The 21,490-nt window shown below is 45.3% G+C and overlaps 1 pseudogene; it reads right to left on the reverse strand.

The window, feature by feature from the left end:
• Positions 1-5,438: 5,438 nt before the first annotated feature.
• Positions 5,439-21,490, reverse strand: part of LOC131396002 (liver carboxylesterase-like) — a 33,808-nt pseudogene continuing 17,756 nt past the window's right edge.

A 21,490-nucleotide genomic window follows, 5' to 3' on the forward strand; every position in this document is an offset into this window, starting at 1 on the left:
TGAAATGTCTCTAATGAGAAAAGCTGTCCTTCAAAATAGAAAGGCATTGGATGTTATTATTGCCTCACGAGGATGCACCTGTGCCATAATACAGACAGAATGTTGTATGTTCACACCTGATGAGTCTCCTGATGTATCATCTTTATTAAATCACATGAGGGCCAAGTGAATGCCCTGAGTGATTCAACCCCCAGCCTAGGGGACTTAATAAATCAGCAGTTTGGATCATGGGGCTCTTGGTGAAGAAAATTGTTTTGGGAATCATTATCTTAATCTGTATGTTCTCTTGCAACAGCCTATACTGTTGTTATGGTATCTGCCTCCAGTGCAGCCAGATAGCTGCCAAATGAGCTGCCTCCATGCTAGTGAAACTCCTTGCCGACTTCTCAGGGCACATTGCGGACGAGGGGTGTGTGAGATTGTAAGAGCCAGTCACGAGCGGTGGAGTGTTGGAAGAGGTGATCAAAAGGATGTGACCACTGGCTGACACTGAAGCTGGGCCTGGGCACTCAGAGGCTCTTTACCTGCCCCCCATCCTTGGAATGTACGCTCCGCCTACCATTCCCACAGTGGGGGCTGTTCCAAGGACACAGCCTGGAGAGACTAAGGTGTTGTCGAGACCATCTGGATGGCATCCCTGACTGAACCTACTTAAGGTCTCTGTATAAACTTTTAAGATTCTGGTGGGTGGGTATGGGATATACGCACATTGCAGCCACCCAAGACAAGCCTTATAAGTAAGTTCCCTTGCTTATTAAAACTGCCGCCTGCCAATCTGGAGTGATCTGTCTCTTTCTTCGGTCTCTCCTTGCCCTCCATGTACAGGGGCCTGTTTCAGATTACACCAGGGAAGCTCCTGAGGTTGCAAACCCTGGAGCTGTGGGGAGGGGGAGCAGCTGCTGGCAGATGCAGAAGGACAAGGAATAGAGAGTGTGCTCAAGAGGAAAAGAGCCAGCGCTGAGTGGAGGAGGTGAATCTGGGGTGGCCAGGCAGTGAAGTTGAAAGACCCCAGCTTAGGGGCAAAGTGGTCTCAGCGTGGCTCCAGTAGTTTTGTCAATGTTGTCTGTGTGACTTTGAGGCAGTTCCTTCCCCTCCATTTGTCCATATATAGGGGTGGTCATGTGTCTTCCCTGGAGCCCTTCTAACTTAAATGTGGTAGTGGACACTATTGATGCACTGCTCATACCCACTGTAAACTCACTGATCCCATAACCCTGGTGGCTTCCCTCCACAGGCACCTGTGACTCTTCCTGAGGGCTTTCTCCATGGACCAGGTCTTGGTGCTGAGAAGGAGAATCCCTTGATGATTGACAGCTGGGAGATGGCGTGTAAATATCCCACTTTCTCACTCTTCTGGAGGAGCTGTCCCAGCACTTCCTGGGGTCACTGACCTCCCAAACAAACTACTGCACTCAAATCCTAGTCTCAGGGTCTGCTCTCAGGAGGATCAAACCCAAGACATATGCTGGGCCTCTGTGATTCTGTTATTAGGTGCAGACACATTGAGGATTGTTATGTCTTCTTGTGTATTGAACCCTTTGTCATTATGTGATGCCCCTCCTTTATTTTTCCTGTAATATTCCTTCATCTAATATTAATATAGTCACTCCAACTTTCTTTTGATTAGTATTTGTATGGTATATCTTTTTCCTTCCTTTTCCTTTTAACTTATCTGTTTCTTTATATTTAAAATGTGTTTCTTGTGGATAGCATGTTATGAATCACCCTGCAAATACAGGAGGCCTCCTCCCCCTCAAAGTTTGGATAATATGTTGAGACTGGTGATGCTACACACACACCAAGAAAGCATGAGAAGTTTTATCACTTATTAGTTGAGGTCTCTGGGGAGAGCAGGGTGACCTCTCAAGAGGTTCTGAAATGGCTCCACAGAGCAAGGAAGGAGACAGGTTTGGGATTTACTGTGGTTAGGGCCTGGGCCTGTGGTGAGAATTCCCACATGGGCAGGATGTTCCATGGTTTGAGTCTCCTGCCTGCAACAGAGGAGGAAGCATCCGGGCTTTCTCATCAGCTTGTCCACACGTGGGGAGACAGGGGAGACGGAGGGATGAGGCTTTTCTCCACTGGAAAAATGGAGTCAGACTCCTCTTTACAGAGGATTCAGTTGGGTCGCGCTTATTTTTTTTGTCTAATCCGGCAATGTTTGTCTTTTAATTAGTGTGTTTAAAACACTTTCAGTTAACATAATTACAGATGTGGTTTGGATCACAATCTATCATCTTGGTAGTTCTTTTCTATTTGTTCACGTCTCCTGTGTTGCTTTTTTCCTCTTTGCTTGCTTTTGGATTGAGTATCTTTTATGATTCCATGTTGTCTCCACTATTGGGTCATTATTCATATCTCTTTTGAGAAATCATTTGTAGTGGCCCTAGTATACAATGCACATCTCTGATTAATCACATTCTACCTTCAAATAACCTAATACCACTTCACGTGAAGGGTAAGAACTTCACAAGAGTGAACTTTAACTTCTCTCTTCCTATCTTTTATGCTATTTTTGCCGTGTGTTTTGCTTTTACATACGCTCTAAACCCACAGTTCATCAGTGCTATGTTTGCTTTAGACAGTGATTAAAAAGAACAAAAAGAAATTTTAATTTCCCTATATTTTAAAGATTTCTGTACGTTTTCACTTCTTTGATCTTCATTTGTTTTTCTGACAAGTTTTTGTTTCCTAGCATATTTCTTCTGCATGAACAACTTCCTTTAACATTTCTTGTAGCATGGGTACGCTTATAAAATCTCTCTGTTGTTTTTCTCAAGTCTATTTTCCCTCCCTTATTTTTGAAAAATATTTTCACTTGATACAGAAATCTGGGTTGAAAGTTTTTTCTTGCAGTGCTATTTAAAGAAGCCACTCCATTATTTGCTGGTTTGCATAGTTACCAATAAGAAATCTGCTATTTTTCTTTTCTTTGTTTCTCTGGATATAATACCTTTTTCCTCTGGTTGCCCTCAATATTTTCTCATTATGCTTCTAGATGTGTATGCTGTTGTTTAATCCTGCTTGGAGTTTACTGATCTTCCTGGATCTTTGCTTTGATGTCTTTCATTATTTTTGGTAACTTCTCAGCCATTATGTTTTCAAATATCTTTTCTGCTGCTTCTTTCCTTCTGGGATTCTACTTACACGTATGTTGGACCATGACATATTGTCCCACATCTCTTAGATCCTCTGTCCTGGTTTTTTTTTCACTCTCTTTCTTGATTTTTTTATTTAAATGGGTAACTTATATTGACCTCTCTTCACGTTCCCTCATTCTTTCCTCAGCCATGTCAAGTGTACTGATAAACCCATGGAAGGTATTCTTCATCTTTGTTTTATGTTTGAAAAGTTTCTAACATTTCCATTTGCTCTTTGTTAAATAGTTTTTATCTCTCCAGGGATGCTACCCATCTGTTCATTTATGTTTTCCATATAATTATTGTAGATTGCTAGTTTGTATGTTCTAACACCTGAATGTGGATCTGTTGACTGCTTTTTCTTTTGTTAGTGGGAATTTTTTTTCTTGCTTTTTAGTGTGTTTGTAGTTTTGGATGAAGAATCTAGAGTCCTCCTCAACAGCATATGTAGGAGAATAGAAACTGAAGTAAATATTATTTAAGACTGGAAATGAGCATGCATCTTCTTTTGTGAGACTAATTGTATGTTTGTGTGTTGGGAGAATTGTGTTAATTCATCAGGAGTTGAGCAGGGCTTGGGTTTCATCGTGGCTATGGTCATCTTCAGTGCACCACCTGATTCAGATTCTTCTAGGGTTACCTTGTGCTTTGGCAAGGGCTGCTGAAAGGTTCCCCTCAATGTTCCGGTTCAACCCTCAGCTTTAGCCCTGCCCTGTGCACCCGCCCCTCAGAGAGGGTCTCTCTCCACACTTTCTCCTCCCTCAGTGGTAGATTTCTGCTGCTCAGTACTTGGTGTGTGCTAAGTCTAGGGGGTATCCAGGAGTGGTTTCTCTTTTCTTGGTCCAGCCTCAACCTTAGGCAGACCCTATGTCCCCTGGTTGTGGAGAGTGGGCTTTCTCAGTGATTCTGCCCCTCCCCAGGAGTAAAAGGCCTCTGATGACCAGGACCCAGGATGATCTCCTGTCCCTCTCCCAGGGGCAGATTGTTTTTAAATTTTCCTTTTCCTCAGCCTCAATAAGTTTTCCCCAGGACCTGAGAGAGGTGAGTTTGCTGCCCTTTTCCCAGTGGTTTAGGGTTTTCCTTCCTTAAGGGAGAAGTCTCTGAGAAGAGCTCCATGCCTGTACCCCTGAGACAGGCTTTCTCTTGTCTTAGTATCCGCTCCCTGTCTTTCTCAGGATCCCCTGATGGAGGTCCTTGGAGAAGAGTCTGTGTAATCTCCCCCATGGGTCTGAGGCTCCGGAAGACCTTGTACTCTCATACTAGCCCACAATTGGCCTTTAGCACTTGATTAGAATTTTTAGAGTAATTCTACTCACATCTATGGTGACCCCATCTTCTGCCTGTAGGCAGACAGTAAGTCAGCATTCACATCCCATCTCTCCTCCAAAGTCCCTGTCTTCCTGAGATTTCAGGATAATTGTTCATCTGCAATCTCAGCTCTTTGAATGGTGCAGGAAAAGTCATGATTTTGAGGATAATCCAGCTTTTTCTTGCTGTTAGAGTGGGAGTGACACTACTTAGAACTTTCTACATCCCAGCAGAAGCGAGAAGTCACCCCAGGGATTCTGAAAGAGGCAGTATTAGGGCAACAGGTTAGCAGCTCACTCCAAGGTGGTCACTGCTTGGACCTGAAGTGGTCCAGGCTACAGAAGAGGATCAAATGAGTTGTTGGAAGAGATATCCACTGAGAGGGGCCTGGGAGGATACTGTGTATATTGAAGAAAGAATTATAGACCTGTGGAAGGGTCAGTAGGGGCCACACAACAGTGCCACAGGGTCACCATGGCACCTCCCCCCTCTCCTTCTCCAGGTACATCCTCACTCTGTGCCACCTCCACCTCTACATTTAGCACCACATGGAAAGAGGGACACCATACTCTGGCCACCCCACATCCTGTTGTTGGAAGTTGTTGTGGGGCCATAGACATGGAGCAGATGCATAGTCCACCTTGGCAGCCACCAGGGCCTAGCCTGCTGGACTCTGCTTGTCCAGAGGCCAAGACAGACTCACCAGAGGCACCTTCCTGCTGATGGTGCCCTCTCTCTTTATCCTCCTCTCTCTAAGGAAGATGGCTTAATCTCCAGCCCAAGACAGACACTAACTTGGTCTCTAAAAAAACATTTATTCCCAAAATTGAGGCCACAGATACAGATATTCTCCCTCACTGGCCTCTGCCTACTCCCACCAGACAATTCCCAAGTCTCCACAATAAGATGCCTCTTTGGCCCATAAACATCTTCTGTAGAATACCTCTGTCTGTGTTCTCCCAGGCCTCTGAAGCCAGGTGGTCTTCCCGTTCATATTTCAGTGTCTTTCTGGGGTGGCTCTTCTGTTGCCTTCTTGACCAAGAGCTCTGTCCAGAAATCCACTTCCTTGTCTTTCAGCTTCTGGGCTGCCTGGGTGGTGATGCCAATCTGAAGGTACCCTTCCTTCTGGTCGTACATCGGCCAAGGGGGCAGTCCCTCCCCATTGGGGTTCCTGAGAATAGAATCATATAGAAATTCCCCAAAGCTACTGTGTGCTCTCAACAACCTTTTGAGATTTTCAAGGAACCCCTGGCTTCATCTCTTCCAAGAGGCTCATAAGCCTCCAGAGACAGGGAGCTCACCATCTCCTGGGCAGCCTGTCCATTTTTAGAGAGCTCTCACATTAGAGGCCACAGGGCCGAGAGTTTGACCATCAAACATCAGAAGCTGCCCCTTCCGGATAGATATGCCCTACCCCTTCCCAACCAACCCTGCTCCATCTTTTCCACCAGTCTCACCCATTCCGTGCAAAGTTGGCCCAGAATTTCATCACCATCTTGCTGAGTTCAATCTCCTCTTCCGAGGCACCCTCTGTGGGGAAGAAGACAAAAAGCCTTTGCAATTCAAAGTGTGGGTCATGGACCTGCAGCAGCACCACCACTTCAGAGCTTGGTAGAAATTCATAATCTGAGCCCTTTCTCCAGATCTACTGAGTCATAAGTTGCATTTTAATAAGATCCTGGGCAATTTATGTGCATTTTAAGCTGAAGAGTTACTGATCAAGGACACAGTGAAGGGCTGCAGTCAGTCCCTGAGTGAGCTGCCTTTGTCTTCTGTGTCCACCAGCCCCGCCTCTCTCCCCTTCAGGGTGGCAATGCCACACCTCAGGGTTTCCACTACAGTGACCTCACTTCCCAGGACTGCTCTCCTTTGCGTCTTTTCTCAGTATCTTCCATCTACCCACATATACATAGAATCTGAAAAATAACAGAGCTGCAATGGCTGTAAGGAGTCACCAACCAGGAAATGCCTTGAGGTGGGTCACACATGAGTTGTCTTTAATTGCATTTACTTAAGGAATTGAAGACATTTGTGAAAGTTATTTTTTTAATGTCATATTTCTAAATATATTAAATTTAATAAGATATGAGTTTTAGATAGATAGATAGATGGTTGGATAGATAGACAGACACAAATTAGCCCTGATTCAGGGTCAACACCCACTTTAACGTTACTCTCACTCACATTCTGATATGCTCTTGTGAGTGGGAAGTAGACGGTGGCATCCTAGCCCTGGAGCAGGGCCCTGCAGGTGACCCATTACCTGTCATATTGATGCCCGGGTATGGATCCTTGTAGTGACCATGAATGAGGGCACATGGATACACATTCTCTATCATACATCTTAGAGCAATAGAAAGGTGGGAACATTTGTAGTTCAACCCTGTTATGGTGAATTTGGGACACTAAGACCTGGAGAGATGGAGGAACTTGCCCAAAGCTACCAGACTGAGAACTGAACCCAAATTTCCTAATCCCGAGTTTGTAGACACCAAAGGGCCATCACCTTTTAAAAATGGTGCCCCGAAGACTGAGAAGATCTCATCCCCGTGGTCTCCTATCACCGTCTTGGGTCTCATGTCTGATGAGAAGCTTGGGCGATACTGAAACTCATACACATAGGTGGGGGCTCCGGCATCTGAGAAGACATGGATTCATGCACAGTTCATTTTACCTCACACACACCTGGATGTTATCAAGGTCTCCAGGGGCCTTGAGCACTCAGGGAATTGGTGGCAAACCTGGAGCCTGAGTACACAACAACAACAATATTAATAACAGCTGCCATTGTGAGTGCCAACTGTGTGCTGGACACCGTGTGGCTTTGTGGGAAACCTCTAGTTATCAGTATAATAGAGAAATAGTGTTTCAGAAAAGTTCCATGACTTGCTTAAGGGCACATAGCTGGTGGAGGTGGACTTGGATTTGAGCCAAGTGTTTGTTGAATGAATGAATGAAGATTGAATGGATGAATGAATGAATTTTGAAACCTTCGGTAAATCCATTCAAAATAACTATCATTTTGGGGGCATTGGATCAATTCACATGAACTTTTTTGCCTACTGATGCATTCACACTCAAGTACATCTACATACATACAGTTTACACCACTGTATTTCATTGATAATAGGCTAGTTTTCATTCCCTTGGAGAATGTCTGCAGCTCACTCTGTGTCTTCAATTCTGCCCAGTTTTGAGTGTTTCCAGTGTTTTTCTCACTATTCTGAGAAGAGTGAAGCAAATCCAAGCTGCTGGCCTAAAAGTGCAGATATTTAAATACAAACATATGCAGAGGGGGGACAATCTGTCTCTTCTGTCTCAGGAAACCACAAACTCAGCATTTCCTATTTCCCTGTCACCTCACATGTCTTGCCTCGTGCTTGGCCTGGGGAGTGTTGAGGTGATGAACAGAGAAGAAGGGTTGAGGAAGAAGAAAGTTGCCTCTCTCCTGCCTCTCTCCTCCTCCCCCTGCCTCCTCTCTCACCTCCTCCCTCCAAGCCCCAGAGATGTTAGCTTTCCTGCTGATGCTTCCCCGGAGCTGCCATCCCTGCTCCTTCATGGATAACTCATGGGCAACCCGGCCATGGAGATGGGCACTTTGTGTGGATCATGAGGCCCACAGTGAGTGACTCCAACGGGGGAAGGGTCAGGCCTCAAGTCAGCTGGCGGAGAAATGTTACAACTTTTTCACCCCTTGGGTACAGTAACAAATTTGGAAAAATGAAGAAAAAAGAGAAATGACCTCAAAGATCACTTAAAATCCACCACTTAGAAAGACCTCAGTTAATAATTTATCATATATTCCTTTTATATTTATAAAATTGGGACAACATTGTATATGTTATGATTACAATCATTTCTTCACATCATAGAATATCCATCCACAAAATGGTTTAACAATATGTTCCATCCTGGCATGAGGATGTAGAATAATTCATTTAATTACCTCCCTCATTCCCATCATTGCACCCTTGGTTTAGCAAGGGGAGTTGTTTTGAATAAGCAATGCTCTGTGGTTCTGTAATCCACTTGTTAATCCTCCTGCAAGCTCAAGCAGAACTCACTGAAAGGAGAGGGTTTAACTTTACATCTGCCACTGAGAAGTTTTGGAAAGGAACTCAGAAGCCAACCACACAGGAAAGACCTTTTTTTGTAAGCTAGAGAACTTATTTTTGGCAAGGTGCTGCCCAAAAGATACCCTTCCTCTTCTTTTTTTTTTTTTTAACATTCTGCCTAAAACTATTGAGATTTATAAAATTCCTACAATCACAACACAAGTCTTCAAAAGAAAGTAGGGCACAGATTTGGATAATGACAATTAGGAACAACAAGAGAAGGAGAGGGAAGGAGAACAATAGTAATCAAAAATACACAAATTGAAAATGTGATTTTCTTTTTAGGTGAGGAAGGGCTTATGAAATTGGCAGCATTATTTTTATTTTTTAATCTGAGTATCCCAAGTGGGAGAATTAAGGAATCCACACTCTTAAACACTGGAAACCAATTTCACAAGCAGTATCAAGAACTTAAAATACTCCTACTTCCCATCCTAGTAATTTCATTTCTAAAAACCAATCCTAAGAAATTTATTAGAGACTAGATTAAAGATTTGTGCAAATAAGACTGACCATAATGTTTTTGCACCAATAAAATATGAGCAGCCACACTAAATATCCAATAAAACAGGAATAAGAAAACTTTAATGCATCATTGCATGAAATAATGGATGTTTTTGATGAGTTTTTATTGACATTGAGGAAATGCCTGCAATATAGTGTTCTATGAGCAATAAATTAATTTTTAAATTATATGTAAGATTTGGAAATATTATTAGAAGAAAATATATCAAAAATTTATAGCAAATACTTGTAGGTGAAGGAGTTATGAGCAATGTCTGGTTTCTTCTGTATGTGTTCCCAGATTTCAAAACTTTCTACCACTATAAGATATTATTATATATTATTATACAGTAATTTTATATTCAGAAAAGTTCTTTTTTCTCAAAAAGTGAGTGAGAAAAATATGAATGAAAGAATAACCTTGATAAAATCTGTGTAGTCCTGTCAAAAGACCTTGAACTCAAGTCATGAGAGATCAGATAAAAAACACACAAGTCCAGTATGGCTGGACAGGAGGATGATGCAGCCAGGGATACCACAAATCAGACACATAGAAAGGGGAAAGACCAAGTTTATGAAAGAATACATTTGACCCCAGGTGGCCCCTGGCTGAAGAGTTTCATCAGGACACTCTGGAGGAGGACGTGGTAACCAGCACCTGTACTTTACTGTCCTGAGTGCTTTGGCATATAGTAGGTCAGCTGTAGATACTTTTTATCATTCTTATAACATCCCGAATTTATAACCCTTCCAGCATGGTTAGAAAGAGATGTCTGGACCAGAGAACCATTTCCTGGCTTGCAGACTAGGTGAAGGAGGGCTCCTAGAAAAGGAAGTGTCCTATGAGGACCTCAAAAAGACAGCCAGAAGGGACACCTCCTCTCTAGGTGAACTCATCCACCCCTGAAGTCACACCCCACCTACACACCTCAGGTCAATGTTGGAAGGCCCTGTAGTAGACCCAGCACACACTGGGATGGACAAAAGTCATCTAGAGATACTGAGATTCTCCAGACCACCTGTCTTCTCACCTCTCACTGCTCACTCCTTTTGTTTCCCTTGGTCTCTGGCAACCCTTCTGATCCTGTGTTTTGCTTCACTGTACCACAGCTTCCCCAGTTAACAAATTAGTTTGAAGCTAGCTCTGATCTTGGAAGCCTTCCCAGAAATGTCTTCCAAGATGTACTCTCTAGCCCCACAGGCCACAAAAACTTCAGTTGAGGAGTCACTGTAGCAGATGCTGTGGGTGCCTTGCCACAGGCCCTACTTCTGGGCATGACTTCCATCTCTGGCATCCGTAGCTCTTTGCCTGAGGTCTTTGGCCATCATAGACCACTCTGTCCATGTGTATAGCAGGTCAAAGCACCAGAGAATTAACAACCCCTTGGGAACAGCCTTCAACCAATGACTAGTGGGAGTTGGAGGATAAATACCCCAGCTCCCATGCTGCTCACTTGGGATAAGCCTGAGGCATATCTTCCGTAGTTTTCCCAGATCTCCCCAGCTACAGTATCCACAGTGGATACTAGCTTGCCACTGCAGCATAGATTGGCTTCCTTCTCCTTCCTGTGTCACTTCTGCACTCCTCTACTGGTGTTTCCTGGGATCACCTCTCAAATAAACCACTTGCATTCAGGACCTTTTCCCAGAGTCAGCTTCTGGCAGAAACTAACATAGGACGACATCCCACCCTAAGCCATATGGAATCAGCCTTGGAGGCTAGACTCTCAGCAGTCTCCACACATCTGCCTATGCTGAGGGGTGGGCAGGATAGACAGCAAAGCTGGTGGGATCAGTGTCCCTTTCCTGCCCAACCTCTGGGACTCACTTCTGTGGAGATGGGCCACAGTCACAGATGGGACACAAAACATCGCATCTCCGATCAAGTCCAGGAAGAGGTCTTTCATTTTGACAGGGTCATCGGTCCCTCCTAAATACTTCTCAGTAGCTGCTGGAGTCAGTTCCTCAGGGATGTTCTGAAATGGATCAAGAGTGAAAGTGACCACCACCCCTGGTGATTGACACGGCTTCTCTTCTTGTGTTAATGGTGAACCTCTTGATTCCTGTGCAACCACCCACCACCCTAGGGTAGCTGATGAAAAAGGAAGAAAAATGGGGGCAGAACCCTCCAGCACCAGTCCTCATTCTGCATTTAGTTGCTTTGTGATTTTGGGCAAGCCCCTCCCCTCTTTGGGTCTCTCTCAGTTTCTGTGATTCCCTAGACTCTTACAAGGATGGGGTGGGACTTCCACAAGAGTGACGTAGCCGTCTTCTGGTCCAGCTTGCCTTCAGAGAGTGGGTAGCCCATCATCTGTTAAAACAATGGTTAAACAATTGTGAATCATTTGGAATTAGCAGAAGAACAAAACTGACCAACTGACTAAACCAATGCAGGCTGAGGGTAACCTTGTCATGGCTTGACGGGCATGGGTCTTTGATGAGTTGGGCAAACTCAATGAATCAAATGGACTTATTATATCCAGAAACTCAAGGAGTGCAAAGAGGATAAAGTAAATGTTAAGACAAGCTGTCCCAGTCCTTTGCAGTATGTATGTGTATATATATTTCAGGCTAGAGTCCCCACAATGGTCATCAAGACAGTGAGGAAGGATTTAAGCCAGGCTAGAGTTGAAGTAGAGGGCTCTGAGTAGAGGACACAGACTCACAAATGCCCTCCCAGTCTCAGCTGACTGAGGAAGGCCCAAATCCTGCCATATGGCTCTGGTCCTTCAGAATAACCTCAAATGGTTCTGAAGTGAGAACTGCAGAGCTATGCACGTAACAGCTCCATCCAAACCTCTGGACGAAGGGACTTGACCAAACTCTGACAAGGCTTCTATCAGTTTAAGGCCCTGTCCCTAGGATGACCCAGCTTCTCTTAAAATGCCTGCCTGAGAAAGCTCCCTGCTGTCAGGAGAATTTACTGTTTGTTCCAGCCAAAACCTGGTGATAGGTTGATGGATTCCTGAACATCTTCTTAGAGCAGTTCCTTTAGAAATCTTGTAACTACAAATCCTTTCTCTGCCCTTTGAGATGTAAATCTACATCCTAAACTGTTTCCTCAAGGACCTGAGAGTCATCCCTTTGAAATGCAAACCGTCAGGGGATGAATCTTGTTCTCTCTCAGTCCCTGTGGGAGGATAAAGACCTAACTTCTTTGGGAACTTTGCTTCAATTTATACAACTGCCTCCTGTCATGAGACAGGAGAGTTTGTTTCTCCTCTGGATAGGCACCAATTAACAAATCCAGGTGGAACAGTCACATGGACAAACCCCCCTCCCACCCCGCAGCCTTTCCCTGAGCACAGCCAGCCTTTAAATAGGCTCCAGGCTTCTGTTTCAGGGACTTGAGCTCAGTTCACCATAGACTCTTTTCCCTACTGCAGTGGTTAACTGAATAAAACCTGTCCTCACCACTTCAACTAGTGTCGGCTTTGTCTATCTTTGGCAGAAGGGGAAGCCCTTCCTAGATTTTAGCAGTCAATGTTAACTCCAGAGGAAGCAAGCTCCTCTGAATCTTTCCACTTAGATGACTAGGAGCATGTGTGGGATGTATGGAGAATCTATGAAAGCACCAAGCCCAAGAGGAGAGGCTGCAGGATCCCAGGGCTCATTCTCCTTAACTCCTGAGCTCCTTCCCCTGTCCAGGCCTCGGTTCTCTTATTTGCCCAGTGATTGTCTCTACAGACCCCCCTGCATCGACATTTCAGGATTCTTGGATTGGGAGACAATCAGAGAGTGTTTGGGGAGAGGACCGTCCGGGGCCCCACACCCAGGTGACAACTGGGCCATCGCTGAGAAGGTTTCTAGGGAAATATCTACTTTCGTGAAGGGGTCAGTTGCTCTGGACCCCAATGGGTGTCTAGAGAAGGAGGAGCTACTGAGACCCGAGATCAGAGAGGTGATGTGAGGGGCAGGGGAGGTGAGTCTGATTCCAGCACATCCTCACCGTTGGAAGAAACCAGCCAAACTCTTGCTTGTTGATTCCGACGATGTAGGGAACAGTGTGAAATGTCTTTTCAGCCAGGATCTCTTCAGGCATCTTTTGCAGTACCACTCCATCAACCACAGTGGGCAGGAAGGGGTGGCTCTGGGGAAGAGGGATCATAGTATCTGCGCTTCCCCTCTTGAGGAAATGCTTGCCTCCCTGTCTCTGCCTGTCTAAGCAAGAGGCCAGCACCATAAATCTGCATGGATTTCATCTGTTTAGCTTGTTTATTGACTCTTCCCTCACTCCAGGAGGACAGAGATTGTGTCTGTTTTGCCTGTTTCACTGCTATATCCCTAGCTTCTGAATCAGGTCCTGACCCATAGTAAGTGCTAATTAAATCTTTGCTGAATGATTGAATGGATCTCATTTAATCCTCACAACACCTTTTAAGGTAATTGCTACTATCCCCAGGGAGAGAGCAGAAAGGACAGGATTGTGAGACATTACAGAGGTAATGCCATTGGAACCTGGCAATGCCTTGGAATGTAGGAGGGGAGGAGGACAGAAATGGGGAGGATGCCATTGGAGAAATGCGGCTGGGAGGAGGGAGGTATCCTCAGGACTGAGATTCTGGGCTCCCTTCCTGACAGCGCTGTAGACAGTGCAGCTTGTACAGCCAACCCACCTTGCAGCCTACAGGAGAAGATCTGGGCTCCTCAATGAAAGCTCCTGAAGAAATCCCTTATCTAATAATCTCTACCTCAACATATTGGAAGTTTCTAGTCAAGCCTTCTCCCTTGGGGGCATTTTTGGGAACAGGAAATGTAAACAAGAAGAAGGTAGGCTGGGTCCAAGTGACACAGTGTTGATGACTGGGAGCACTGGACTGGGAGTCCGGGGCACGGGTTCCAGTCCTACATCTGGTCCTCCTGGCTGTGTTATCCAGGGAAGTCACCTCCCCTCTCTGGGCCTCAGCAATATGAACACAAGGAGTTACTCTGAGTCCACAGGGAGAATTTTTCCATTCACATTTAACTGGAGCTAAGATGTCAAGACTCAAAACCTGTAACCAAGAAACCAAAGGACCTTACCTCTCTGGGGTCTCCAAGTAAATCAAGAGTGAAAAATTTCTGTGAAGACAAAGGCAGAGGATGTGGGTGAGGAGCTTCCTTGGAGTAAAGCTAGACACTGGCTCCCATGGGCGCAAGCACAGGGTGTGGGTGTAGGACGGGGAGGGGAGGCCTGGAGATGATGTCTGTGGTTGTGCCTGTCCCGCATTCCATCCATTTCCGCTTCATATTCTCCCAGGAAACAACACCCTAATTTTATTTTGAAGGACTTGCCTCTTCCGCACTCTCTGTCCATGAAGCCAGGCATCTGTATGTAACCTGTGGTATGCCATCTCCCTGACCACAGAGATGAGCACATGCCCTTGTCGGTCTAATAGAGTTTACCCCAAAACTTTAGCTGGAATTATTGGGAAAGAGGGTTTCTAAGTGGAAAGAATGTAAGTCTAGAGTGCTGTTGTTGTCTTTAACCTCCCCAGGGGACTAACCTGCCTAAGGGCGAAGCCAACACTGAGAGGTAAAAAGCTGAGGGATAGAGACAGATTCTTAATAATATCATAAGTGCATCTGGATTCAGCCATCCCTGAAGCCATCTACTCCTGAAATGTAGTTTAGTTTTGAGTTAGTTACTTGAAAATTCTGTAACAACACAATCCTTTGTCTGCTTTAGGCACTTTGAGATGAGACTTCTCATCTTGCATTAGAAAGACCTGACTCATTCAATCTCACAGAAATTCATCCCACACTAGTTTCTTCTGTGTTCACTAAGATTGCACTGATTGTAATGTTGCACTAGAGTTAATAGGTGTGATCGTATGCAGCAAATAATCAGTAAGGGTCCCACCGTTATGGGTTGTAGCCCTGCTAGCCAGGTAAGGGTGTGTGTGTGTGTGTGTGTGTGTGTGTGTGTGTGTGTGTGTGTGTGTTTGAATTGGGAAAAGTGGATAATCATGGAAACACTTTCATATGATCTCAGAAAATTTCAGAAACATAGCATGTGCTCTTAGTTTTTTTGGGTTGTCCAAAAGTCACCAACTCTCTCCTTAAAGGCTGGGTTCTCTTGTGCTGCATGAAGAATTATTGAAATCTTTGCCTACCAGGCATCAGAAAAAATTTGCCTTTTAATTGTTTGAACACATTGGTCACCTTATTTGAGCCTGAGAAACCAGGATCCAAGCCCCAAGGCTGCACTGGCTTCAACCCATGGAAATAGAGCGGAGTCCTGTGCTAATGGCCTGTCCCTGAGGGTCCAGGAGTATCTTCAGGAGACCAGGGTCCAGACAGAGAGTCCAGGGGCTCAGGCCCTTGGCTCACATTCACACCCTCCCCCAACAAAGAGAATAGTTGTCATATGCTCTAGATGTTGTGTTCTCTAGGTCTCTGTCCTGCTGTAGCTTCCCAGTGATGATCCACTGCCATAGCCATCCATCAATCCTCAAATATCATCTTTTCTGTGAAGTATCCTTGTGACTATCATGAATGCTTCCCTTCTCTGTACTCCCAACAAACTTAACCCACGACGTATATGAGTACATTTACCTTCAATTTTTCCTTGTGAGCAGGGACTGTATCCAATCCATGTCTGCATCAACCTTCCTGTTACCCACACATACATTTAGAACAGTTGGATGGGTGGACAGATGGATGGAAGGATGGATGGATACGTGGATGAATGGAGGGAGTTGGTCAATCCATGTAGTACGGGAGTATTGGATGGATAAGCAGATAGGTGGATGATAACTAGCGTATTGGTGATGGATGGATCACTGATTTTAGAGGGATGGATGACCGAGTGAAGATATATGGTGGCTGGATGGTGAATGAATGATTGATAATAGATGAATGAAAGTTATGGATGGACTGATACTAAATTGATGAAATGCCATTGATGAACTTCATAGATTGGTGGATGGATAGATGGATACTAAGATGATGAATGCGTAAATGGATGGATGAATGAATGAACGTGTGTTTATCCTAGAATCATAATTGAGGTAGAGTCTCGGAAAATCTAGAAAATTGAGCCACCACTGGGTTATAATTGAAGAAGTTTCTAAATTAGCCAAGATAAATTGTGACAACCTTTCTGAAATCTTCCTTAATATCCCCATCACCCAAATTCAGGATGGTAGTTACCTCTGGGAATATGTAATCTTTAATTTTTTAAAAATATATCTGAAAACAAGAAGGGCAAAATACTAAGTTTCAAAAGAGCTTGGGGATTATTACAGAATTCTTCATTAAGTTATTTTTTGACTTCGCTAACATTTGAGATATTTCATAATAAAAAAGAAAAAAAAAAGAAATTTCCCATTAAGATCCAGAGGCTGACACTGCTCCTGAGAGGTGACACACTATCCTGGGTAGTTTTTCCGGGGCAACGGGACAGCTGAAATGATGAAGTCTGCGGCCAAGTTTACGGGGTTGGGGGGGTAGTTTGTGTGGACATGAGAACAGATGCACCTACCATCTTCTGCGACGTCTCCAGGAGCTCGTCTTCCGTCTTCTGGCACAGGCACTGAACAATGACAGCCGAGGTGGTGGTGTTACACCCAGAAAAGACAGCAATTTTCTGCAGAGATCACAGGGGACAGCAAAATTCAAGAGCTGTGTCCTTTCCCTCAGTCAATAAAGAAATGTTCTATGCCAAGCTCAATTTCTAATGGCAGCAGGGGGGTGGCAGAAAATGCTCTAGACCAGCAGGTGTGGGTCCTGGTTCCAGTCATGACAATGACACCACCTCTGTCTCTGTCACCTTATCCCTGTTAAAATGAGCACAGTGATCTCAGAGCTGAACATCTAAGGAGAGGCAGCATGGAGTGGGGCTTAAGAGCATGAAGTCCAGAATTACACTGTCTGGTTTCAAATCTCTGCTCATCCACTTACTAGTCATTTGACCTCGGGCAAGTCACTTGCAAAGTGACCAGAGGAGAAGATGCAGGTGGAGAGAAGGCAGCCTCCATGATGGTGGGGCCATGGAGAGTGTGTAGGGATCCCCAGAGCCTAGGACAGTGTCTGATGCAGAATCAATGCTCAGTATGTACTTGCTCAATAAATAAAAAGGCATAGAGAAAAATAGAGAAGAGAGAGAGAGAAAGAATGAGAGAGAATGAATGAGAGAGAGAGAAAAGAGCAAGAATGAGTCTTAGATTCCCTTCAATCTGCCAATTTCTGGTTCCAGTTTGATAGAGAAATCCAGCCCCATCTCTGCCACCTCTGTTTCCTTTAAATAAATTCCCAGTCTTGACTTAAGCCTAGTCAAGTGGGCTTCTGTTGTTTATAACCAAGGAATTCTGAAGAACAGTCTGAAAACTCTAAAAACTCCTGGTATCTTCTTTTCCTCTCCTCCTACTTTCCAGCCCCTTTAAGTCTGGTTGCGGCCCCCACCACTCCAGGAAGCCAGCTCTCACAGCCCTACCAAACGCCCCACATCACTGACTCCAGTGGGCGCTCCTCAGCGGAGCCTCCTGTTACTCACACTCTTCCTTGGCTTCCTAACAGCCTCCAGATAAAGACAAAGTCCTCACAGGGTCCTGTGCAGCACGGCCCCTGCAGTGTCCCCATCCTCAGCTCACTACAGGTCCCCTCTGCTCCTTCTGCTTCATCCACATCACCCTTTTTCACCTTCTCTCACTGGAGATACTTCCTCCTGAGGCAGGACATTTGCACATATTGTTCCTTCTTTCTGGAATATTCTTTTCTCACCAAGCAAATAACTTCTCATCCTTTTCATCTCAACTCATTGATCGCTTTTTTCAGGAAGAATTTCCTGATAACCTCCCCCTACACGCGGGACTAAGAGCTACTTTTGGATTCTGTTATGACATCAGGTACCTCTGCCTTATTGCTCTTGTCACTGCTGATAATTTATAATTTGTGTGAGTATGTAATCATTAATCTGACTCCTCCATTAGGATGGAAGCTTCATGAGGTTGCTAGACATCTGGCTCTATCAAAATTATTTGTTGAGTCAATGAATGAATCAGTGAATTAGTTCTCCAGGAACCACCCCCAGTCACAATGCCCTCAGGGAGGGACCCCATGGGGCCCACATGCTGCAAGTGGGTTCACCAGAACTCAGACTCTGAGAGAGACAACACACAGTGACACTCCACTGCCCACTGTCCTGCCTGGCCCTCACCTTGGCACACATTGAGAAGTATGGTCAGTGGACAGTGCCTGGCACTGGCAGTCCAGAATCATGAACTTGCGTCCCAGCTCTGCCTTGATCATCCTCTGACCTTGACAATCCGCTGTCACTCTCTGCCCAGTTTGCTCAGCTGGATAACTGGGAGGTTGGGTGAGGGGCCTCCTTGCCCTTCCCGCTAAGCCATTCTCACTTCTGTGATTCTTTGAAGATATTAGCTGGATCCCACAGCAAGAAAGGCCCCTGAGGACTCCAGGAGAGCAGAGCAAAGGGCGCAGGGGTGGTCCAACGTGAGACCTACCTAAGCTGCAGCCTTCGAGTCCTTCTTGACGACGGCAGTAATGAGGGCCACTCCACTCTCAGAGATGGCCCAGTGGAAGAGGTTCTTGGCCAGTGGAGATAACACCTGGGAGGAGAGGGAGAGGAAGAGAGTTTATGCTTACAAGGAGGGGTCTTCAAGAGCTACCCCCATCCACAGCTCTGCCCTGGACCATTCCCCTGGAGACCCTGGGGCTCAGTGGACAAGACAGGTCTTTACCTGGCCTGGCCTGTTCCCCAGGCTGACTCTGGGACCCAGCTTCTTCAAGAAAACCTCCTTCAGCTGGGGGGAGCCAGGAGCAGAGTGAGGGACAGACAGGACATGTGTGGCATGTGCTGATTATAACAATCAAAAGTATCTGAAAGATGCTTAGAAATTCCTAGCAACACTTTAAAGACATAGTTCTGATTCTGCATTTCCATTACTCAGAATATTTCCTAAGAAATAAGATCATGGACACACACGGATTTTAAGAATGTTCATGCTGTTTATAAGAATAAAAATTGGAAATAATTCAAAGTTCCAATATTATGATAATGGGTAAGTAGCTATTTTTCATTCTTACCATGGAACACTATATGACTTTAAAAAATAAAATTATGAAAGAGTACTTAATATTTATGGAAATAGTTATGGTGTATTTTAATGTTAATGAAGGTTTTTTTTTGTTTGTTTTAAAAATCCTAGATAGATAGATAGATAGATAGATAGATAGATAGATAGGGTGAGCTATGTAAAAAAGTCTAGAAAAATACGTGTCCAACTGTCCATGGTGAGTATCCCTGGATAGTGGGATTATGGCTTTTCTCTTTTCTGGGGTTATCTGTACTTTTTACTGTAGCTTCACTTAATAAGACATAAAAAATATTTCCCTCCGAGTATTCAACTATGAAATCAACACAGGTTTTGAAAATACACTAATAGCGCTGACCCTCTGCTCAACTCTGAGGCAGCTGGAGGGTTCCGTACAACTCCTGGCATCTTCTAATCTGGTTTTCCATCTTTGCTTCCCTCAGTGTATCCCTCAGCCCCATTCCCCACACCAGGATCCCAGGTCATGACTTTGTCCCACATCCACAGTCCCATCTCTCCCCATCCCACCTTCCAACCCCTCCTCCCTCCCACCCATGTTCCCCAGCCCAGCTCCATCCATCAGTCCCAGAGACTACCTCTCTCCCTCTTGGCCATGGACATACATTCAGACCATCTCAGAGGAGGCCTCTGACCTGTTCTTAGTGCTCATGTCCCTCTGACATGAAGATCCGGCTTCAAGCCAAACATGACACTCTGCCCAAATCTCATGGTTGACTCCTCTTATTCATAACTTATACCCACCACTACTTCCCAAGAGAAGTGAGGTGAGTTATATGTCAAAACGATTAGGAGGGAGAGACAGATCTCAACCAAGTAAGAAGAGGAGGAAGGCTACTGTTGCAGCTGCAGCTGGAGTTTCTTATGGCCCCAGGACGCTAAGCTGAGCTCTGAGCTTCGTGGATGTCAAGGAGAGCTTGGCCATTAGCTCTCCACAATCTGATGCTGTGCAGGGTGGGGTCAGCCTTGAATCCAGATCTTGTAAGTAATGGAGCCCATGGCTAGATTGGTCTCCAAGTGGTCCCATCAGGAGCCACATCAGCCACAGGAATACTTACAAGAACAGAGACACTTTCACCTCCCGCCGACTCTCCAAAGATGGTCACGGAGCCTGGGTCCCCTCCAAAGTTGGCAATGTTCTCCTGGACCCAGCGCAGTGCGGCCACCTGGTCCAGATGACCCCAGTTTCCCCGGCTGTGCTCATCCCCTGTGCTGTGAGTAAGAGACCAGGGTGGAGTGGGAGCAGAGACGTCATGGCAGGGCTCTCAGGATCATAGATGGGGCTCTAGGTGAGCCTTCTGGAATGAGACAGGGCTTCCACAGCCCTGACACAGAGGTCTTCACCTGCCATCCTCTCCTGAGCATTGTTCTGTTTTGGGCTCTACAGTCCTTCATCCCCATCTGTCTATTGAGCATCTACCATGTGCAAACACTGTTCTAAGAGCCAGGAGACCATCTGAGAACAAAACAGGCAAACCTCTGACTACACAGAGCCCACACTACAGATCACAAACAAAGAAACAGATAAGTATAGAATAGCATATCAGGTAGTGAATGTGCTTTCAGGAAAATAAAACCTGGTAAGGGGAAAGGCAGAGGTGGGACAGTGGGGCCCTATTTCAGACCACATGAACAGAGAAGACCTCTTAGAGGCTGTGGCATTTGAGTAGAGACCTGACTGAGTGAGCACAGAGCCTTGCAAATATTCAAAGAAGGGAATTCCAGGTGGAAGAAACAGAAAGTGCAAAGGCCCCAGGGTCCAGTGAACAAAATGAGTGCAGCACATACAGCTAGAGAAGACCTTGTGGGCCTTGGCGAGACGTCGACGTCATTGTAAGGAGGGAAGCCAGCACAGGGGGAGGACATGACTCCCTTTATGTCTTAAATTATGACTCTGGCTACTGTAAGGATCAGACAAAGTATAAAAGTAGCAGGGTTATAAAAGTAGGAGGTTGTTACAATAATCCAGGCATGAGACAGAGGGCTTTGATTAGGGTGGGTGCAAGAGAGGAGGTAAGAAGTGGTTGGATTCTGAATACACTTTAAACGTGGAGCCAAGAGGATTTTCTGACCTACTGGATGTGGAGTGTAAGAAAAAGAGAATAGTCAAGGCTGACCACAAGACCTTTATCCTGACAACCAGAAGGTTGGAGCTGCCAGCAGCTGAGCAGGGGGCACTGTGGGGAAAGTAGGAGTGTTCTTTGGAATGAGGGTCAGTGGGAATCAAGGGTTAAGTTTGTCCCTGTGAAGTGTGAGGCGACCTTTAGACGTCCAGTGGAGACAGCAGGAGGTAGAAGGAGGTAGACAATGATGTGCATCCGGGTTTCAAAGAAGAAGATGTGGCTAAAAATAGCGAGCTGTGAAAGTG

Source organism: Diceros bicornis, chromosome 32 (assembly GCF_020826845.1).
Source record: "Diceros bicornis minor isolate mBicDic1 chromosome 32, mDicBic1.mat.cur, whole genome shotgun sequence".
In the NCBI taxonomy this organism is placed as follows: Eukaryota; Metazoa; Chordata; class Mammalia; order Perissodactyla; family Rhinocerotidae; genus Diceros; species Diceros bicornis.